Source organism: Lycium ferocissimum, unplaced genomic scaffold, assembly GCF_029784015.1.
Source record: "Lycium ferocissimum isolate CSIRO_LF1 unplaced genomic scaffold, AGI_CSIRO_Lferr_CH_V1 ctg473, whole genome shotgun sequence".
In the NCBI taxonomy this organism is placed as follows: Eukaryota; Viridiplantae; Streptophyta; class Magnoliopsida; order Solanales; family Solanaceae; genus Lycium; species Lycium ferocissimum.
The window spans coordinates 243,749-265,691 of NW_026725757.1; the positions used below are offsets into that span (position 1 = coordinate 243,749).

Below are 21,943 nucleotides of genomic sequence, written 5' to 3' on the forward strand. Positions count from 1 at the left end.
TTGTCAAATATTTGAACTTTGAAAAAAAGGTTTTAGGAGCTTTTCAAATTTTTATTCATATATTCAAATTTGTATGAATCTAGAGCCGTCAATAGGGGTGTACAAAGCAAACCGACAAACCGCACCAAACCGATAAACCGAATCAAACCGAGAAAAAAAAACCAAGTAGTGGTTTGGTTTGACTTGGTTTGGTGTTGAAAAAAAAAAAAACCCGACCGTAATTGGTTTGGTTTGGTTTTAGCTAAAAAAAGTCATACCGAACCAAACCGACCCGACATTACGTGTATTCGATTTTTAAAATATTTTATACATAAAAATATTTATTTGTAATGTAATGTGTAAATATTTCCTAAATTTTTTCATAGTTTTTTTTGTCTTTTATCATATTATTTTAAGCTTGAACTTAGAATTTTGAATGTCAATAAGTTTTATATGCCATGGATGTTAGTAACTCAAATAAAGTCCAACTCAAAACCAACTCAACACTAATGCTAACAAAAGAAATTCAATTCTAACACTAGGAATAACAGTAATGTTGGATATCTATTCTTTAGTTTTGCATAATTGATTTAGAGCATAAAAATACATAGCTTAATTTTTTTCTTTGTCATGTAATTAATACTTATTAGCCGTACTTATTTTAGCATAACTTAGTATTTAGATTAAAGTCATTTTCTTTATGGCTTATTAATTAGCAATACTTATTTTAACCGATTTTAGTATCTTTTTTGTTGAATATTTCAATACGATGTCATCACCCATCTCACATTTTGAATTATTTTCTTAAGAAACACCTTAGTTATATAGTTTAATCTTACAAGGACTAACGAAATATTTGAAGTAAAAGTCATATGTTTTGTATGAAGACTTTTTTGGGAAAAAACCCGAAAAAATCGAAAAAACCGAATAACCCGAGAAAAATGGAAGTTGAAAAACTCGAATTTTATTAGTTTGGTTTGGTTTATAAATTTAAAAACCCAACGCATTTGGTTTGATTTGGTATTTGAAAAATCCGAACCAACCGGGTTCATGTACACCCCTAGCCGTCAATATGGGCTAGGCCCGTTGGGCCGACCCAACCCAATCCATAATCTAATAGGATTGGGATAAGATTTTTGGAACCCATTTAAGAACGAGGCTTTTTAGCCCGGTCCGGAAAAGCCCGTTGGCCCGTGGGCTTAAGCGATAATGGGTTGGCCAAACAAAAAATTAAATAAAAAATAAAAAGATAGTACAGTACTAAAAATAACAAGAGGAGTTCAAACTCAGAGTATACTTAAACCATCATATATTTATTAATACTTCCTCCGTTTCAATTTATATGGCACTCTTTCTTTTTTAGTTTGTCCTAACAAGAATGACACATTTCTATATTTAGCAACAATTTAACTCTAACATCCCATTTTACTCTTAATGAAATGATTTCTAGCCACAAAAATTTCTTTGTCATGTTTTAAATGTCTACAAGATTCAAAAGTCTTTATTTCGTTCTTTCTTAAACTTTGTCCTCAATCAAACAGCCTCTTATAAATTGAGACGTAAGGAGTATCTTTATTTGGTTCGAGTAATATCAGTTATTGGTATGTTAACAATGTTAAAAGTCATTCAGTTTAACAGAACCTTTATGTCCAACAACATCGTTTTATCGTGCGGTTGTCCCCAAGATATTTGCATAGAATGGCAGAGATTTCATATTGATTGTACAATCAAATCTTTACTTGAAGCCAAACTGAATAAGTATTATTAGAATTATTTCATTTGTGGATTTGAGACTTGATTAGCAAGTAGTAACACCATGTATTATTTGCTTGACCAGGTCCGCAGCCCACATGGTGATGGGCTGAGCTGGGATAGTTGTTTTAAGTCCCATCAAAATGATGGGCCAACCCGACCTGGCCCGTCAAATTCCACAGCACGCGTGGGCTAGCCCGGATGGACTGGGCCAGTCGGTTTTGACAGCTCTATTTGTATTAATGTCTAAGCACATTTTCAACTTTGATTATTTTCTTTTTCAAATATAAACTAATTCACGTCCAAACGCATAGCTTAACTAAGATAGCTAAAACTAAACATTTAATATTAAGCTGGTTTGTTTTCTCGCATATCTGAATATGTCTAATCTTAAATTAAATATTACAACAACATACTCAGTGAAGTCCCACAATGTGGGGTCTGGAGAGGGTAAAGTGAACACAGACCTTATCCCTACCTCGGAAGATAGGGAGGTTTTTTCCGAAAGACCCTACCAAGAGAAAACATGACTAAAAAAAGGTCAGATAAGCACAAGCAGTTCAAAGCAACATGAAAATGAAACTAGTGAAAGCGAAAAAGCCATGATAAAGCAGTCTAAAAAAAGGAGCAGTGGCTACCACAGATAAATAAGATAATCGAAGTACAAGAAACAACATATAGTAGCAGGAATCAAAAGACAATAAACTATAGATCAAAACTACGATTACTAGAACGAAGGGTTACTCGGGACTACCAACTAGCCTTCTACCCTAATCGGAGTCCTCCATAACCTCCTATCTAAGGTCATGTCCTTGCTAAGCTGAAACTGTGTCATGTCATGTCTAAGCACCTCTTCTCAATACTTCTTCAGCCTACATCTACCTCTTCTGAAACCATCCATAGCCAACCTCTCACACCTCCGCACTGGGGCATTTGTGTCTCTCCTCTTCACATGCCCAAACCATCTCAGCCTTGCTTCTAGCATCGTATCCTCTACCGATGCCACTCACACCTTATCTCGGATGTTTTCATTCCTAATCCTATCTCTCCTGGTGCTCCCACATATCCATCGAAGTATTCTCATTTCCGTAACTTTCATCTTTTGAACGTGAGAGTTATTGACTGCCCAACACTCCACCCCATACAACAAGGTCAGCTCACTACCACTTTGTAGAACCTGCCTTTAAGTTTTGGTGTCACCTTCTTATCACACAGCACTCCTGAAGCGAGCCTCTTTTTCATCCACTCTGCACCAATACAATGTATGATATCATCGTCAATATCCCCATTTCCTTGTATAATAGACCCAAGATACTTGAAACTTCCTTTCTTTTGGATGGCCTAGGTACCAAGCCTCACTTCCATGCCGGCCTCATGTGTCACGTCACTGAACTCGCACTCCAAGTACTCTGTCTTGGTCCTACTAAACTTGAACCTTTAGACTCCAGAGTTTATCTCCAAACCTCCAGCTTAGCGTTCACTCCGCTGTGAGTCTCGTCAATCAAAACTATGTCATCTGTGAATAATATACACCATGGCACCTCACCTTGAATTTGCCGCGTCAAACTATCCATCACTAAGGCAAATAAAAATAGGCTAAGAGTTTATCCCTGGTGTAACCCCATCTCCACTAGGAAGTGCTCCGAGTCTCCTCCCACTGTCCTTATCCTGGTCTTGGCTGCCTTATACATGCCCTTGATCGCCCTAATGTATGCCACAGGTACACCTCTAGCCTCTAACCATCTCTATAAGACCTCTCTTGATACTTTGTTGTAAGCCTTTTCTAGGTCGATGAAAATCATGTGTAAGTCCCTCTTCCTCTCCCTATACTACTCCACCAGTCTCCTTACATGATGAATAGCTTCTGTAGTTGAGGGCCTCGGCATGAATTCTAACTGGTTCTCTGAAATGGACACGCCTCTCGTCACCCTCATCTTCACCACCCTTTCCCACACTTTCATAGTGTGGCTTAGCATCTTGATACCTCTATAGTTATTGCAACTTTGAATGTCGCCTTTGTTCTTGTACAATGGAACCATTGTACTCCACCTCTATTCCTTGGGCATCTTCTCCTTCTTAGAAATGAAGTCTTAATTTACATGGTCATGGCGGTTGATGGAGGTTGCACAATGATGGTGGGTGCTGATGATGATGATTTTGTGATAATAATTAATGGTTATGGAAATTGTGTAACTGTATGTGGATGGAGTGATTATAAAACGTAGCATTCTTAGCAATCTTTAAGTGGACAATATATGAAATGAATGTCTGCGTTAACATATACATCATAAGCGGTATGAAAATAGATCGAGTAATCTCTTTCTTTAGCCAAGAAAATACATAATTTTGAAACCCTCTACAAATTTTGCATCAAGCTGAGCTATTTAGGGGTCGTTTGGTTCAAAGATAAGTTATACATGGATTAATAACGCAAGAATTAGTAATATAGGGATTAGTAATACAAGGATTATTTTTGTTGGGTGTTTGGTTCATTGCACTAAAATTGGACACAAAAGATACCATTTGAATATTTATTTATTTTTAAAGCTTAAAAATAATTTGTTACAATTATACCCTTAGATGCTTGACCTTTATAGGTTTCACGAACAAAACAAGGCCAATTTTGTCATTTTAGTTTTTTATCCATGGATAAGTTATCCCATGGTGGTGGTGGTGGGATAAGATAATACATCCTTTGGTGTATTAAATAATCCATGTATTAGTTATACATGCCCCAAAATGTTAACCAAACATGGTATAAAATAATACCACATCTGATACCATACATCTATTTATAAAATAGGCAAATTTGTTAAAAGAAATGTTTAGTGATTGATGTAGCCTCATGTAGGTTTTGTTTCTTTAGATTTACTCCAGAAAATGAGAGATTAGTACAGATTGGTTTCCCAGGTTGCTCACATTAATAATTGGCAAATCTAGGTAAACCTATCAAGATTGTATATCTTTACTTATCTTTGATAGTTTTACAACTGTTATGAATTATGTTGCTGCATGATAATCTTTGTTTTATGCATTAAAAAAACAAAAACCATAAAAAAGGAAAAAAAGGACACTGAAAAGGTCCCGCCGAGATTTGAACTCGGGTTACTGGATTCAGAGTCCAATGTCCTGACCACTAGACCACGGGACCAGATTGGTGGTAACACGCAACATTATTTTATAGTGTCTCAGAATGGCGTCCAGTAGCACAAATTTTTTTCTTTCCATGCCAGTTTGATGAATTGCCGTTTAATTTTTATACACTAAAAATCTTAAATAAATATTTTGTTGGAAATTTTACATGTCATATCTAACTCTAAGAGGTATTTATTGTTAATAACTGCTATTTAATTTAATTACTTTTAGTAGCTACAGTGAATTTTCAATTTACCGTTCGTAGCTATACGTTTTGGGCAAACTACACGCTTCCAGATCTCTCTTCTCCCTCACCTCTCTCTCTCTCTCTCTCTCTCTCTCTCTCTCTCTTTTCGTTCCCTCTCTTTTCTCCTTCGGCTCTCACCTCTCTCTCTCGGTTCCCTCTCTCTTCTCTCTCGGTAATACCTGCTCATCATTGGATCTGGACGAAGATACCATCCGCACCACCGGCGCTACCACTACCGTCACCGTTTGTATTCATCCATCTGAGTGCATTTTCTCAATTTTAAGAGGAATTTTTATATCTCTGACCCGATTTCATGGCTTCTTCTCCTTCTTGTATCTCAAATTTGTGTGTATTCGTCATTTTTTGAGTGTAGATATAAGTTATGTATTTGACTGATTGTATTTTTGGGCAAACTAGATGTATTTGACTGTATATGTTATTTGAGTGATCTATGTACATATGTTTGTATATGATTATTTTGAGTAAATACAGTGAATCTAAAATTTTGTTATTTGTGTACAAATTTACCCCTATCATTGTTTTTTATACAACCGATTTACGTTTTTGAATACCCGAATACACTCTATAGCAACGAAATGCTACCAGCGACAGCTCACATAGATCCAAATACAGTCAAATACATTCAACTTTGTGACGTCCGGCGATGACCTTGCTAATCAGAGCTCGAATACATTCAAATACAACCAAAACAAAAGGATACATTAATATATAAATACACTAGAATATACAGATCCTTCGTGTATTTAAATACTGGAATACGATCATTTTGAATACACATGTATTCAAAGAAAATAAGGTTGCATGTATTCAAATGCATGCGACATCAAATAAATAAACTTTGGATTAGTGATTAGAGAAATTTGACTCACTACCAACCGTAAAGTTATATTTTTAACATTTTAACCCCAAGCTTTATTTTTTACACTTTGCCCCCAAGTTTTATTTTTAACACTTTGACCCAACCCATATAAACCCTAGCACCAGAGCCAAAATAACGCGCCAAAATATTTTATTTTTTTAATTGTAAAGGTGATAAACTTTGGATTAGTGATTTCCACCATTTTTAACATTTTAACCCCAAGCTTTTTTTGCTTCGTTTATTTTTAACACTTTGACGTCTTCTTCTTCTTGCTTCTTCTTCTTATTCTTTTTGCTTCTTTTCTTCTTCTTCTTCTTCTTCTTCTTCTTCTTCTTCTTCTTCTTCTTCTTTTTTTGCTCAAGAAAGAAAAAAACAAGACCACTTGATTTTGCAATTTTTTGACTGGATTTCATTCTTGTAGCACCGGAAATTACTTCATAACTCATTCCATTGTTTTGCTTTCTTCTTCTTCTTCTTCGTCCGCCATTGTTGCTCAAGAAAGAAAAAACTGTGACCACCCGATTTTGCAATTTTTTGATCGAATTTTGTTGGTGTAGCACTGGCAATTACTTCATAAGTGTTTTCCGCTCATTTGGTAAGTACAACAACGTTGTTTTATTTCAATTTTTCACCTGGGTATAAATCTACTGATTTTTCAACAACTTACAGTAGCTGTTGTAGTTGTTGCAACATATAATATGGTTGTTGCAACTTCTACAACAGATTATGAAGTTGTTGTAATTGTTAAATAAATAACCTGCAACAACTAGTGAGTTGTTGCAACAGTATTCCACTTGTTGCAACAACTCAACGATCTGTTGAGTCGGCTTTCGCTTTTGTCAAACAAACCCAAAAAACCGAAGCCGCTTCCAATGCATTATTGACTTGCCGCAACAAGTTGTATAGTTGTTGCAACAAAGTGTTCCACTTGTTGCAACAACTCAACTATCACCCAAAAACTCGAAGCTGCTTCCAACGCATTATTGACTTGCCGCAACAATTTGTATAGTTGTTGCAACAGTGTTCCACTTGTTGCAACAACTCAACTATCTGTTGGAGCCGCTTCGCTTTTGTCCGAAACAACCCAAAAAATCGAAGCCGCTTCCAACAGATTATTGACTTGCCGCAACAAGTTGTATAGTTGTTGCAACAAAATTCCACTTGTTGCAACAACTCAACTATCCGTTGGAGCCGCCTTCGCTTGTCCGAAATGTAACCCAAAAAATCCGAAGCCGCTTCTAAAAAAAATGCATTATTGACTTGCCGCAACAATTTGTATAGTTGTTGCAACAGTGTTCCACTTGTTGCAACAACTCAACTGCGTATCAACCACGCTTTTGTCAAAAAAAACGAAGTCGCTTCCAACGTACTTGACTTGCGCAACAAGTTGTATAGTTGTTGCAACAAATTCCACTTGTTGCAACAACTCAACTATCCGTTGGAGTCGCCTTCTTTTTTCAAAAACCAAAAAATCAAGTCGCTTCCAACAGATTATTGACTTGTCGCAACAAGTTGTATAGTTGTTGCAACAAAGTGTTCCACTTGTTGCAACAACTCAACTATCTGTTGGAGTCGCCTTCAATTTTTGTTTGAAATTGACCCAAAAACCGAAGCCGACTCCAACAGATTAGTGACTTGTTGCAACAATTTTATTACTTGTTGCAACAAGTAGTCCACTTGTTCCAACAAGTCAATAATCATTGAACAACTCCGTAGCTGTTTCATTTTGTTATAGATTGATATGTACTCTCATGACCAATTTTTTGTTAAAAAAAATATCTTCGTGTACCTCGAACACCACTAATGGGGGACTCAATAACAATAGGGGTTGATTGCCATGGTGAATGGATCGAGAAGAACAATCGATATATTTGGCGATGGAAGGGTAGTGACACATTAGAGACGATAGCGATGATCGTCCAAAGAGATGTTATGTTCGATGATTTTGTGAACCTAATCATCACCTATTGCGAATTAACTTGTGAACCAAAAGATCTTGCCATCACTTACATGCACCTTTTTGAAAATCGTAGGGTCTTGCCATTTAAGATAACCGATCGTGTTCGTTTGCGTGCTTATTTGAATGATGTAGCTAGGCCCATTTTAAGGGTATACGTTGTTGGAAGCCCGATAGAGAACCACAATTTATCTCAAGACCAACAAGATGTGTTAAATGATGAATTAGATGGGGTGGATGTGCATATCCCGTATAATGGAAGTGGGGCCGACCCGATTCCTATACCCGAAGTTGCGAGCAATACATCGGGCACTACACAATCAATACAATCTAGCCATGTTCAAGATGATGAAACAGGTTTTTATAAAGGAATGTCATTCAAGAACAAGGAAGAACTAGCCACTTGGTTGAAACTTGCTTGCTTGAAGAAAGATTTTAGAATCAAGAAGGTGATTAATTCGCGTACTGTGTATTGCTTCGTATGTGTACATCCGGAGTGCAAGTGGTGGCTTAGGGTCGTGAAGCTTTTAAGTTCGACATTTTTGTATCGTAACTTACATAAAGCATCACACATGTGGTTCTGAGCACATTACGAGCCATAATCCACACGCTATTGCGAAAGTCATTGGTGAATACTTCAAAGATAAGTTTCCTTACGGTAAAGGCCCATCTACAAAAGATATGAGTCAATCAATCTGTAGGATTTGGGTTGTAAGGTAAGTTATTGAAAGGTCTGAAAGGGCATGGAGATTGCAAAGGCTTTGACAAGGGGGACACGAGCACGGGTATGCGGTGCTTGACGCGTACCGTTATATGCTTCGTTCGCAAATCCAGAAGTAAGACGCATTGAAAGTTGATGAAAATGGGAAGTTCAAGTACTTTTTTGTAGCCTATAAGGCTTGGATGCTTGGTTTTGCACAAATGAAAAAAGTCATAGTCATCGATGGGACATTCTCGAGGAGCAAGTACGAAGGAGTGTTGTTGTCGGCAGCTGCACAAGACGCGGAGAATCATATTTTTCCAAAGGGCATTTTGTGTGGTGGACAAGGAGTGTGATGCTTCGTACAAATATTTTTTTGAACAAATGAGAAGCTATATAGAGGATACCCCGAGTTGTGCATAATTTCGATAGACATCCAAGTATCAAAAAGGCGGTTTCAATTGTCTTCCCTACATGTCATTATGGTTTTTGTACATGAGGCACCTAGGGGAAAATCCGAGAACCACCTTTCACAATGGGGCGGTCGTATCTCAATTTTATAAAGCAAGAAAAGCGTACAATATTGATGTCTTCAATGACCATTTCAATCAAATCGTAGATTTGGTTCCCGGGGCCGCCGAACATCTTGAACGTGCCGGATTCCACAGATGGAGCAGGCATTCGCCCCCTAAAATAGGTATTTTCACATTTTCGTTTCCAACAAGTAACGTATCCGCCGCAACTAATAGGTAACTTGTTGCGGCATATTGTACTTGTTGTGATTTTTGACACAGCCTCGACCACATGTTCTAACACTAATATGTTTGTTTTGTCGTGTATGATTTTATGACGACAAACGCCGCCGAGTCGATAAACTCAATGTTCAATGTTGAAAGAGAATTTCCCATTATCGCTCTATTTGATTCCATAAACAGGAGGTTTACTGAGAAATTTCATGAGAGGCGTATGGAGTTCATCGACTCACCAACCATCTTTGTTCCCTTAATGGAAAAAAAATATCAAAATTTATCAACTTGGGTAATAAGTTATTGGCCCATCAAATTGCTAACTACAAGTTCAAATCATCGGCCACGGTTCGGTTGCAACGCAACGATCCGCAAAGAAGATCTTGTACTTGTAGAGTTTTTGACCCGGACAAAATACCTTGCCCACATGCTATGGCAACGCTTCGAGTCCAATATGGTGAAGATTTTGGAAGGCGGATTTATGACTACTCATCTCCATATTATAGGGTGGAGAATTACATAATTGCATACCGTGAGGAAATGAATCCCGTGCCTTCGAAGAATCTTGGGAAGTTCCTATGGAGATTTTAGAGAGAGAAATACCTCCTCCACATGTTGATCCGAGCAAACCGGGAAGAAGACGGACAAAGAGGAGGCGTGGAATCGGGGAATCACTTGCAACGAGGAAAAACAAATGCTCCATATGCAAAACAGCTGGCCATAAAAACTACATGCCCGAACCGAATTGTTCCCTAGTTGTTAAATTTGCAATGTCTTGTAATAATAATTACTATTTTTTGTGTTTGTGAAATTAGACTTTATGACATTTTTATGTCGTTTCTGTTAGTAAAATTGGTTTAAATGATATGTTGATCTTGCTCAAATCACCAATGTATGTTCTCGTGGTTTTGAAATTTCGAACAGCTTTTCACCAAGTAAAAATTCATTGCAACAAATTGTGTAACTTGTTGGGATTTTGCTAACCAGATTATGTACTTGTTGCAGCAACTAACTTAATTTGGTTTTCCAACAAGTGACATGACTTGTTCCAACAAGTGACATGACTTGTTACAGTAGAATGAGTTGTTTCATCCAACAAGTGATATGACTTGTTCAACAGCTTAACTTGTTTCATCGCAAATGATTATATACTTGTTGCAACAAAGTTAAATAATTGCTTGTTCAACAATGATTATGTACTTGTTGCAACAAAAGTTATGCAATCATTGCAACAAAGATTATGCAATTGTTGCAACATTATGCAATTGTTGCAACAGATTATGCAATTGTTGCAACAGATTATGTAATTGCGCAACATCATGAAATTGCTTTAACAACTAGATATAAGTCACATATGTTTAGTTATTAACGTAGGGAACCAATGATATTTAGTGTTAAACAAAGGGATTCAATGATATTTAGTGATCAATATATATATATCTACTAACATCCTTAATGGATTAGACGGTAATTTCATTGATTTGATGGGAAATTCTAAGCGTATACTTCCCAAATCGAGCGATCGTTGGTGTAATTTGATAAGAACTACTTGATTCACCCATATTTAGGTGTAAACAACGAAAACCAATGATATTGATTGTTTACTAAATGTTCCTAACCAATTTGATGGTATCCCGAGTCGACATATGATCAACTAAGCGTATACTTCCCAAATCGAGCGATCGTTGGTGTAATTTGATGAGAACTACTTGATTCACCCATATTTAGGTGTAAACAACGAAAACCAATGATATTGATTGTTTACTAAATGTTCCTAACCAATTTGATGGTATCCTGAGTCGTGACATATGATCAACTAAGCGTATACTTCCCAAATCGAGCGATCGTTGGTGTAATTTGATGAGAACTAATTGATTCACTCATATTTAGGTGTAAACATCGAAAATCCAATGATATTTATTATTTATTAAATGTTCCTAACCAATTTGATGGTATTCGAGTCGACATATGATCAACTAAGCGTATACTTCCCAAATCGAGCGATCGTTGGTGTAATTTGATGAGAACTACTTGATTCACCCATATTTAGGTGTAAACAACGAAAACCAATGATACTTATTGTTTACTAAATGTGAAACTTTTAAACAGGTTACTCATCCGTTACAACAGATAATGCACTTGTTGCAACATATTAGTAACTTGTTGCAACAACTAACCAATCGTTGCAACATATTAGTAACTTGTTGCAACAACTAACTAACCATCTTGTTGCAACAGATTAATTTCTTCAACAATTGATAGATTTGTTGCAACAATGATCATCTCATTTAAATCGTTAGTTGTTGCAATTTCTTCAACAATTGATAGATTTGTTGCAACAATTACTCATCCGTGACAAACTTGTTGCAATAGATTATCAACTTGTTGCAACTCTTCAACATCGCTAGATTTGTCGCAACGAACGACCCATATGTTGCAACAATCGAACCATCCGTTGCAACAATTTACAAACTTGTTGTAACAACTTACTCATCTCAAATAGATGACAAACTTGTTGCAACAGATTATCAACTTGTTGCAACTTCTTCAACATCGCTAGATTTGTCGCAACGATCGACCCATATGTTGCAACAATCGAACCATCTCGTTGCAACAATTTACAAACTTGTTGCAACAACTTACTCATCCGTTGCAATGATGACAAACTTGTTGCAACAGATTATCAACTTGTTGCAACTTCTTCAACATCGCTTAGATTTGTCGCAACGATCGACCCATATGTTGCAACAATCGAACCATCCGTTGCAACAATTTACAAACTTGTTGTAACAACTTACTCATCCGTTGCAATGATGACAAACTTGTTGCATTGCAACAAACATCGCTTGATTTGTCGCAATGATTAACTTGACCCATATGTTGCAACAACAACCATTGTTGCAACAATTTACAAACTTGTTGCAAACAACAACTTATCTAGCAACATATTATGACAAACTTGTTGCACGGCAACTTGTTGCAACTTCTTCAACATCGCTTAGATCTCGTTGCAACGGATGGGTCACTGTTAACCTTCTTCAACAAAATGTTAGATTTTGTGACTTGTTTAAAACTACTGAAACCACTGAACATAATGTATTGAACACAACTTAAATAATGAACACCTAATATATACTTAACAAAATGTCTTAGAAAAGTACTGACCACCTAATATATACTTAAATTACACAATGTCATAAAAAAACTCCTAATATATACTTAAATTGTTCAACAGGCCACATTTTGGCTCCAAAAAATGCAAAATCAATGAATTGTTTATCAACCCATCTTAGGGCTCCAACACCTTTTCAATGACACCTAATGCCCATCTCCATTGCATCCTCCCTACAGAGTTGTCGCTGATTAGACTTTCGGGTTTTGTCACAGCAGGCCGTGTAAGCAAAGCCTCCATAAAAGCAATTGACCACGAACCACATGCCTTACCAAAGTGACATTGCGGGGGAGATTCTCGTAGCCTATTGAATTCCCAAGATTCATCGAGTAACTTTGCAGTGCAAGTGTGCGAACATTCCACTCGTTGCAATAACTTGGGCCACAATTCCATTACCGGCTCCATGAAACAAAAGAAATTAGATTCTTCATAGACAGAACGTTGCAAATCATACACATTTACCACTCCCTCTTCAATCATGAACTCGAGAGTGACAAAATGTGTGGCATTAATATTCATCACCGTTAAAACCCTCTTTGCACCAGCCCAAGAGTAGCCTCTCCCGGTGGTCCGACACCCCTACAATAATCGACCATATCATCATCCCACTTGAATTCGCAAGTCTAACCTTCGTAGACACGGCATTTGGAACCGTACTCTCTTTTGTCAATTCTGCGTACCTCTTGGACGTTGTTATAAAAGTTGAGGTCCAGGATTATGTCGTAGAATCATAGTACTCGGGGAAATTGATTTGCCTCATACGCATTAGAAGCAGGACTTCATCTACATACTAAAGTAAAAGTAGTAAAACGCTTAGTTACTTGGTGCAACAAATGCATTCAACAAAATAAAGGAACTAATTTGTTGCAACAAATAGTTAACTTGTTGCAACGAGATTATCTACTTGTTGCAAAAAATAACTAGTTAACTTGTTGCAACAGATTATCTACTTGTTGCAATGAAAAGTAATTAACTTGTTGCAAAAAGTATTATCTACTTGTTGCACCAACTAGTTAACTTGGTGTATCGATTCAACAAAATAAAGGAATGTATTATCTACTTTTTGCAACAACATACCGAATTAGATAGATATATACAAGTATTGAAACTTACCCAATCCTCCCACCATATTTCCATGCTTGTCGAGCCTTGAAGTCCGTCGCTCCAAATTCATGCATTGAGTACATGGTTCTCCCACTCTTTTGGACTTGATTGCGCCTCAACCTTTTTCTTTCTTTGGGCATGTACAGGCTTGAAAATGTCCACCTTTTTTAGCACTTTTGGCCCAACATCAAGAAGAGGAGTCTCAATTGACTTACTAGGAGTAGCAACAGATCTTCTTGATCTAACTGATGCAAGTGCCTTGGCAATTGCTTTGCCCCTCCTCCGAACATGAACAAGAGTATAAGGTGAGGAAAGATTCTTTGACGGTTTGATACCCCTCTTGGATATCAACCTCTCGATAGAAGTGTTTGTGGCTTCGGGCCGCACCAATTCCTCCACCTTTCTAATCAAATTATCCATTGTGTCCTTGCAAGTGGTGCACTCACAAGCACATGAAGGGACCTTAGAAGTACCGACACCAACATCAACAAATCTTCTACCACTCAATCCACCACTACTAAAATTACCACCAAATCCGGAAAATCACTAAATCCAGTAACTGGAATAAATCCACGAATATTAGCATCATCATCTCTTAATTTTTCCCCAGCAATACTTGCTGGGACATCATCACCAACACCACCACCAACAACATCAACAAACACCACCACCAACAAGATCAAGACCACCAACAAGATCAACAAGAACATCACCACCAAGACCAACAACAACATCACCACCAAAGAACATCACCACCACCACCACTAATATAACATTATCAACCCTAGTGATGGCTGTCACTCAGTAATTCCCCTTTGAACCCATTAATCAACCGTTGTGCACAGATTCTACGGGCACAAAGGTGACAAGGCATGGCATCTCCAACTCTCTTATTGTTGAACAAGCCACGGGTTCACAACCTACAACAAAAAAGTAGATATATCATAATGGTTCTAAATCATAAAAAGCAAAACCTATTTAAAACAAGTTAACAGTTGTTGCAAAAGGTTACACATCCGTTGGGCAATGTCCAACAGATAGGTAACTTGTCATAGGGTATCTCATCTGTTGAAAAATTTCCAACGTGGGTAACTTGTTGCAAAGGTTTCTCATATGTTGGATATTATACAACATTAGTAATTTGTTGCAATATTATTGTACTTGTTGTAAAAACTTACCGTAATAGATTCAAGTTATCAAATTAGTAAATAAAGTGATATGTTGCAACAATGTGGTACTTGTTGGAAATTGTCCAATGATTGTCAACTTGTTGCGAAGGTTTATCATCTGTTGGACATTTTCCAACACGGGTAACTTGTTTCAGCAGGTTATTCATCTGTTGTAAAAAACTAGTTGCATGTTATAACAGATTCATCTGTTGGGTAACTTGTTGCAACAGGTTAATTATCTGTTGGACATTGTCCAACAGATGCATAACTTGTTGCAACAGATAAATGTGTTGTTGTAGCAGCATAAAAAGTTGTTGCAACACCTAGTCATCTCTGTTGTGTTCTAATGCTTACAACTTCCTTAGTGGGTTGAAAAGGTCAACGCTCAATTTTGTGTTGTTCCTGGCAGTCAACCATCTAAGAACTCTTAGAAAGGTAACTTCTTTGGAGTATTCCTTGACTTGATGCCGGTGGCGAGGAATGGCTTCAAATGCCCAAGCCTAGAAAAAAAAGATGCCATCAAAAATCAAAATAGTGATTGAAATAAATAAAAAAAAAAAGGTAAAACATTAAAGAAAATTTACCATGAAAGCCCAAGGGAAGCCATATAGGTTTTGTGTCTTCCCCGTTGGCTTCAAATCCTTCATCAAATATTCAATAGTCAAGTTAAAGCTTTGAAAACCCTGTGCATAGTTGTTGAAGGCATCATAGTCCTCAAAGAAGTTTAATCAATCCAAGCGGTATGTTGTAGTTTACGTCTCTTGCCCAAAGAACACTATGCACAAACCAAACTAAGCACGTTGCCTCCTTGTGCTTTTTTGAGAAAGTTTTGGACTCCAAGTCTTGCAACATTTCTTTGAAGCGTAGCTCCTTCCCACTAAGTTTACCAAAGAGACATTATTCTTAGCTTTGGAACCTTTCGCTTTCTTGTCCGCCTTGGGCGTCCGGCCGGCTTTGTTAATACAACAAGAGGAAGAGGCTCATAAGGATAACATCTCAATCCGGTAACTATGGCAAACTCCTTCATGCCAAAGCAAATCGCATGCCACAAGAATTGATCCAAATCTCATCCTTTCTATCACAAATAATCTTACGCTTCAAAAGCTCGAAACCATTGTCATTTGAAATCGAGCACTAGTATCTTCGGGCAAATCTAAATAGAGCCCAAAGCAGCTAGCCCTAAAGAAATTCTCCAACCCCTGCTGCCGGAGAATGCCCCTGAAAGTGTCAAAGCCCTTGCCCATGGTTGATCTAACCACAAAATCACCAGACAAATCCTTTTTTTCATTCAGCGGCATCGTCACGCCGTACTTTTCAATGCTGAAACTCTTGACGACCTCCTCAATCGAAGGTCTATTGGGATCTATGGCAATACTAGAAGACTCAACAAGATTGGCATCCACATTATGTTTCCTTTTTCTTCTTAACTCAGCCAAGATCTGATCTGTTGATTCTTCTTCTTCTTCTTCTTCATTACCATTTTCAGTTTCTACTTCTTCTTCACCTCCTTCATCCCCTTCATCTCCTTCTTCTTCACTTACTTCTTTTTCATCTCCTTTTTCTTCATCTCCTTCAGCATTTTCTTCATTTTCTTCATCTCCTTCAAACATTTTTCATCATCTTTTTCACTTTCTTCTCTAGTTTCTTCACTTTGTTCATTTTTACCACTTTCTTCTTCATGCCCAACAGAGGTTTCGTGGGTTTCCTCTCTTTCAAGCCCCGCTTCACTAAATCTTTCCTCATTTGTTGATTGACAAATAGCAGTCACAAGTTTATCTAATGGTGTTTGCACCTTAGCTCTTTTACTACTTTCTCCCTCAGTTGGTTTCTCTCCTTTTCTTTTAACTGGAGACATTTTATCTACACACAAGAGATAGAAAAAAGTTTTTAATTGGTTAGTGCAACATTCAAAGTAAAAAGGGAAAAGGAATATGTTGCAACAAGTAATCGTTGTTGCAACATTAATAATATGTTGCAACAAAATACGAAGTTGTTGCAACAACTTATTACTTGTTGCGTTATAATCTTAATCGTTGAAATAGAAAAACAAAATGAGCAATAGCTTAGCAATCGTTTTGATTTTTTACAACAACTTGTTAATATGCTACAACAATCGCTTCATTCTTGCAAAAACCTCAACAATTGTTTTGATTTTATCCAAAAGAAATGTTGGATAAAATCAAACCTTTTCCTAAACCATAGCATGACAAAGAACAACAACAAGAAAAAACATCTAAATTTAACTACAAAACATCTATATTTCACTACAAACACACAACCATCACAAATCTCACTCACAACTTAAACAAAATACACCAAAACCATACAACCTCAAATAGATGTTTGCAACTCAAACAAGTGTCAATTTGCCGCAACAGTAACCTCGCTGTTGGAAAATATCAACAAAATTGCAAGCCTTTTTTTTCGAAATAACAAGGAGAAAAAGAACAAAAACAGCACCAAATACCATAATTTCACAACTACAACCACTATTTACAAACTCACAAACCCCAACAAGTGCAACAAATACACGAAACTACAACAAAACAAACAACATTCAAGAAAAATCCATGCTCTTCTTCATCTTCTCTAACCAAAATCATCATTTTCATACTCTGATTTCAAAACCCTAACTTTTGAACCAAGTGAAAAAAAAAAAGTTTACCTGAGAATGAATAGACAAGCAACAACAATGGAGAGAGAGAAAATGAGCAACAAGGCAATGGAGAGAGAGGAACGAGCAACAACAATGGTGATCACCGGTTTTGAACAATGCGAAGAACGGAGAGAGAGAGATGAGATGAACGAAGAATGAACGCTTTTTTTTTTTTTTTTTTTTTGAATAAAACGAAGTGGGTCGTGGGGGAAGTGGGTTGGGGTTGGAAAGAGTTTTTGTATAATGTGTGTGGGTTGGAAGAAGTTTTTGTATAATGTGTATGGGTTTTTGTGTATTTTGTAAAAGATTATAAGTTTTAAAAATTGTAATTGAGTCCCAATTTTAAAAATTATAAACTTGTCACCATTTAATTATCACACTTTTTTGTCACCACAACTTAAATCTTCCGACACTCGTTTAGTTGTGCGAGTCCCAATTTAAGTTAATCACATTTAAGAAGTTAATCACATTTAATGCAAGTTTTTGTATGTAGCCATTTGAATGCTTTGAACTGTCTATATGTGGCTACATTGAGAAAACAATTATTCTAATTATCACACAAATGGATTATTTTAGTGAAATCAGTTGAAATTGTATTTTAGGATAATAATTCTGGATTGTGGTTTTTCTAACATAGTTGGGTTGGTTGAGAATAAAGTTGGTGTTCAAATTGAGGTTTTAGAGTCTCGTGAGCACATTTCAAATTGGGAATGTTAGGAGAATTGTGAAACGCCCTCTAAAGCCAGTCGGTCAATTAAAGAAATCGGGGCGTCAAGTATTTTCTTTCTTCTTACCCTAAACGTAATTATATTAATCTTTCGACTTTTATCAATTTCCATCTCCTTTCCTTTATTTGCAAGTAATAACAATAAAAAAAAAGTCCTGCATTCAAGCCCTAAAAACAAAAAATAATCATAGAGAACATTTTTTTTCATTTAAAAACTTTATACCGACGTTTGAATTAATCAGACCAGTAAAAGGTCAAACAAGGGATAGCAAAATCGTTATCCCGTTGCCATAATCACACCTCGTCCAAACATAATGACGGTTGTGAACCAAGCTGACTTCATAAGGGTTTACGGGCTAGAAGCGGTACACAAAGTGATAAGACATATCCAATTAAGATTATTATTGCAGAGTAAAATGTTAGAAAATTTTATTTGGTCCAGTCCAATTAGAATTTGGTCAGTTGGAAGTAAGGGGTTATGCCTATTGTTGAGAAAAGTAAGTATTCCCTCATTCCATTTCTTTGAGTTATGCTTCTCATTCCTTTCTTTTACTGTATTTTTTACCTTTCATGTTCGTTCCTAGCGATACGCCTTTCAATTTGTAAATTTCTTTGTAATTTTAGTAACAAGTTAGCGCAATACATCAATAGCTTATTTGGATTTGAGTTGTGTTTTGTCTGATTATTGAGTTTGTTTCAATGACAACACCAAATTTTAGTTATTGTTATAAATAGTACGTAATCAATGCCAGTAATCTAATTGGGTCATTCTTTTCATTATTATATCTTACATGTTGGAAAAAATAATTTAAAGTTATAATTAAAATCGATTAACCAATTTAATTCATGTCTAGTTAGGATTTCCAATTTATATTGAAATAGATTTTTGATAACAAGATAGATCTTAGAAATTGTGAGAGATTCATAAATTTATTAATAAAATATTTTACTTTCACATCGCCACGTGTCAATCAGTGGCGGAGCCACCTATAGCCGAGGGTGTTCATCCGAACCCCGCTAAAAAAATACTGTTTTTATAAGGTTAAAATTATTTTTTGACGATATATATATTGTGATTATTTAACCCCTGCTTCTTCTTCAGATGCTTACTTTTTATATTTTGAACTCCATCGACGAAAATCCTGACTCCGTCACTGGTGTCAACTCATAACAGACAATTCCACCAAGAGACGTAAAGGATATACCTGTCAGTCTGTCACTTTCAAAAGCTTAGGAACATTTTGAGTCATTTAAGAAGTTACAAATTAATATAGACTTCCAGAAAGTTCCCTCACTGTCACTGTTCACCCGCAAAGTAGAATTCTTCCTAAACAAGATTTCCAGCCTAACAAAAATTAATTTCTCCACATACACCGAAATCACCAAAAAAAAAAAAAAAATCAGTTCTCTTTTCTTTATTCTTCACCTAATAAAAGAAACTCTTTTTTTTGTTCCAAAGAAATAACCTTTTTGCATACACTCCGTTACCGTGATTTTTCTTGTTTTCCGACTACCTTTATTTCTTTTTTCCGGTGGTTGATGCTAACGTGCGCATGGTATGAAATACTGCTCGGTTCAAATTTCATAACTTCGTCAGTTTCGTCGAAGGGAGTGCTGACGTGGCGTAACCGGTGGAACTGATGCTAACGTGCGCAAGGTGCTCGTGGTAGGAAATTTTATTTGCTCGGTGGAGTTGCCAACGTGGTAACAGCGGTGGGTTGAGGCTAACGTGCGCAGGGTGCGCGTGATTAGGAAATTATTGTTCGAAAAGAGGTTGCGTTGTGATTTTTAAAAATTCAAATAATCTGATCCGTACACGTGGAGATTAAGAGTGCTGAGAACCGTACACGTGTGAGGATGTGGGGCACGTGGGAGGAACTAATCCTAGGTGGCGCTGTACTACGGCATGGAACACAAGATTGGAACGTCGTCGCTTCGGAACTTCGTTCTCGTACTATCTATCCTTGCTACTTCACCCCTCAGGTTCACATTAATTTACGTTTGTGCCCCTATATTTTTTATTTTAACGATAAAAATCTATTGTTTGGTCTAGTTGTTTATGTATTTTAAAATTATTTTATCTTATATTATATGTGGAACGGATGTTGTGGGGCCCATATGTTTAATTTGTGATGATAAATAACTACTCTAATTGGGATTAGTCAACTAAGTATAAATGTTTTAGAATAAGACTTTAGTTAGTTCTATACCGTATAGCATTCTTTTTTACACATTAAATTATTTAAAAGTAACTCCAAAATTTTGATAAAGACCTCTAACGGGTAAAATTATATTAAGGAGTCGTTTGGTAGGAGGATAAGTTTCCCATATAAAAAGGTCTAAGGAACCTAATATGGAATAAGAAATGTCCAATTTGTAGGAAAATAAGAGAACTGAATAAAGAAAAAAAAAAGTTGAAAGGAAATTTGAGATAGGGTATTAAAATATGTTAAGATAATAAATTAATGAAGCCTCTATTTTTAACATTTTTGTTAATAATTTATTAGATGGTCTGTCGCTTTGTATTTATTCAAATTGAAGTAGCATTAAATTAAGAATTTGTCTTTTGACGTGGAGGGTCACTTCAGATACGAATTTTATTTGTGACAAGGCAGGAAGAATTTGATCAAAACTTTGATTCCCCACCATGGTGCACCAGAGGCTGAAAATTTGTCCTTTACCAATCAATATACTTCCTCCGTCCCAATTTATGTGGCACTATTCGACTTAAGATTTTAGCTTTAAGAAAGAAAAAGATTAAACGTATTATCTAAAACAAGCCTTTATATAAATGCGCAATTGCAAATCATCTCATAAAAGCTAAATCGCTTCTAAATACGAAAATCGCGACATTCTTTTGTTAATAGACTAAAAAGCGTAAGCTTGTGCCACATAGTGGTTTTTCTAACATAGTTGGGTTGGTTGAGAATAAAGTTGGTGTTCAAATTGAGATTTTAGAGTCTCGTGAGCACATTTCAAATTGGGAATGTTAGGAGAATTGCGAAATGCCCTCTAAAGTCAGTCAGTCAATTAAAGAATTCGGGGCGCCAAGTATTTTCTTTCTTCTGACAATAAGCGTAATTATATTAATCTTTCGATTTTTATCGATTTCCATCTCCTTTCCTTTATTTGCATGTAATAACAACAAAAAAAGTCTTGCATTCAAGCCCTAAAAATCAAAAATAATCATCGAGAACATTTTTTCCATTTAAAAACTTTATGCCGACGTTTGAATTAATCAGGACCAGTAAAAGGTCAGACAAGGGATAGCAGAATTGCTATCCCGTCATCATAATCACACCTCGTTCAAACATAATGACAGTTGTGAACCAAGCCGACTTCATAAGGATCTACAGGCTAGAAGTGGTACATAAAGTGATAAGACATCTCTAATTAAGATTATGGGCCGAGTAAAATGTTAAAAAGTTTTATTTAGGATTCAGTCCCAATTAGAATTTGGTCAAAAAGTTCTAGAAGTTGGAAGTAACGGGTTATGCCTATTGTTGAGAAAAGTACGTGTTCCCTCGTTCCATTTCTTTGAGTTATGCTTCTCATTCCTTTCTTTATTGTGTTTTTGACCTTTTATATTTGTTCCTAGCGATCCCCCTTTCAATTTGTAAATTCCTTTGTAATTTAGTAACGAGTTAGTGAAATACATCAATAGCCTTTTTGGGTTGGATTGTGTGTGGTCTGATTACTGATTTTGTTTTTATGACACA

General features: G+C 36.4%; 1 non-coding gene across 1 annotated transcript; it reads right to left on the reverse strand.

The window, feature by feature from the left end:
- Nucleotides 1-4,810: 4,810 nt before the first annotated feature.
- Nucleotides 4,811-4,882, reverse strand: TRNAQ-CUG (transfer RNA glutamine (anticodon CUG)). The gene has a single exon. It is a non-coding gene; the product is annotated as a tRNA-Gln (tRNA).
- Between the last annotated feature and the right edge of the window lie 17,061 nt (nucleotides 4,883-21,943).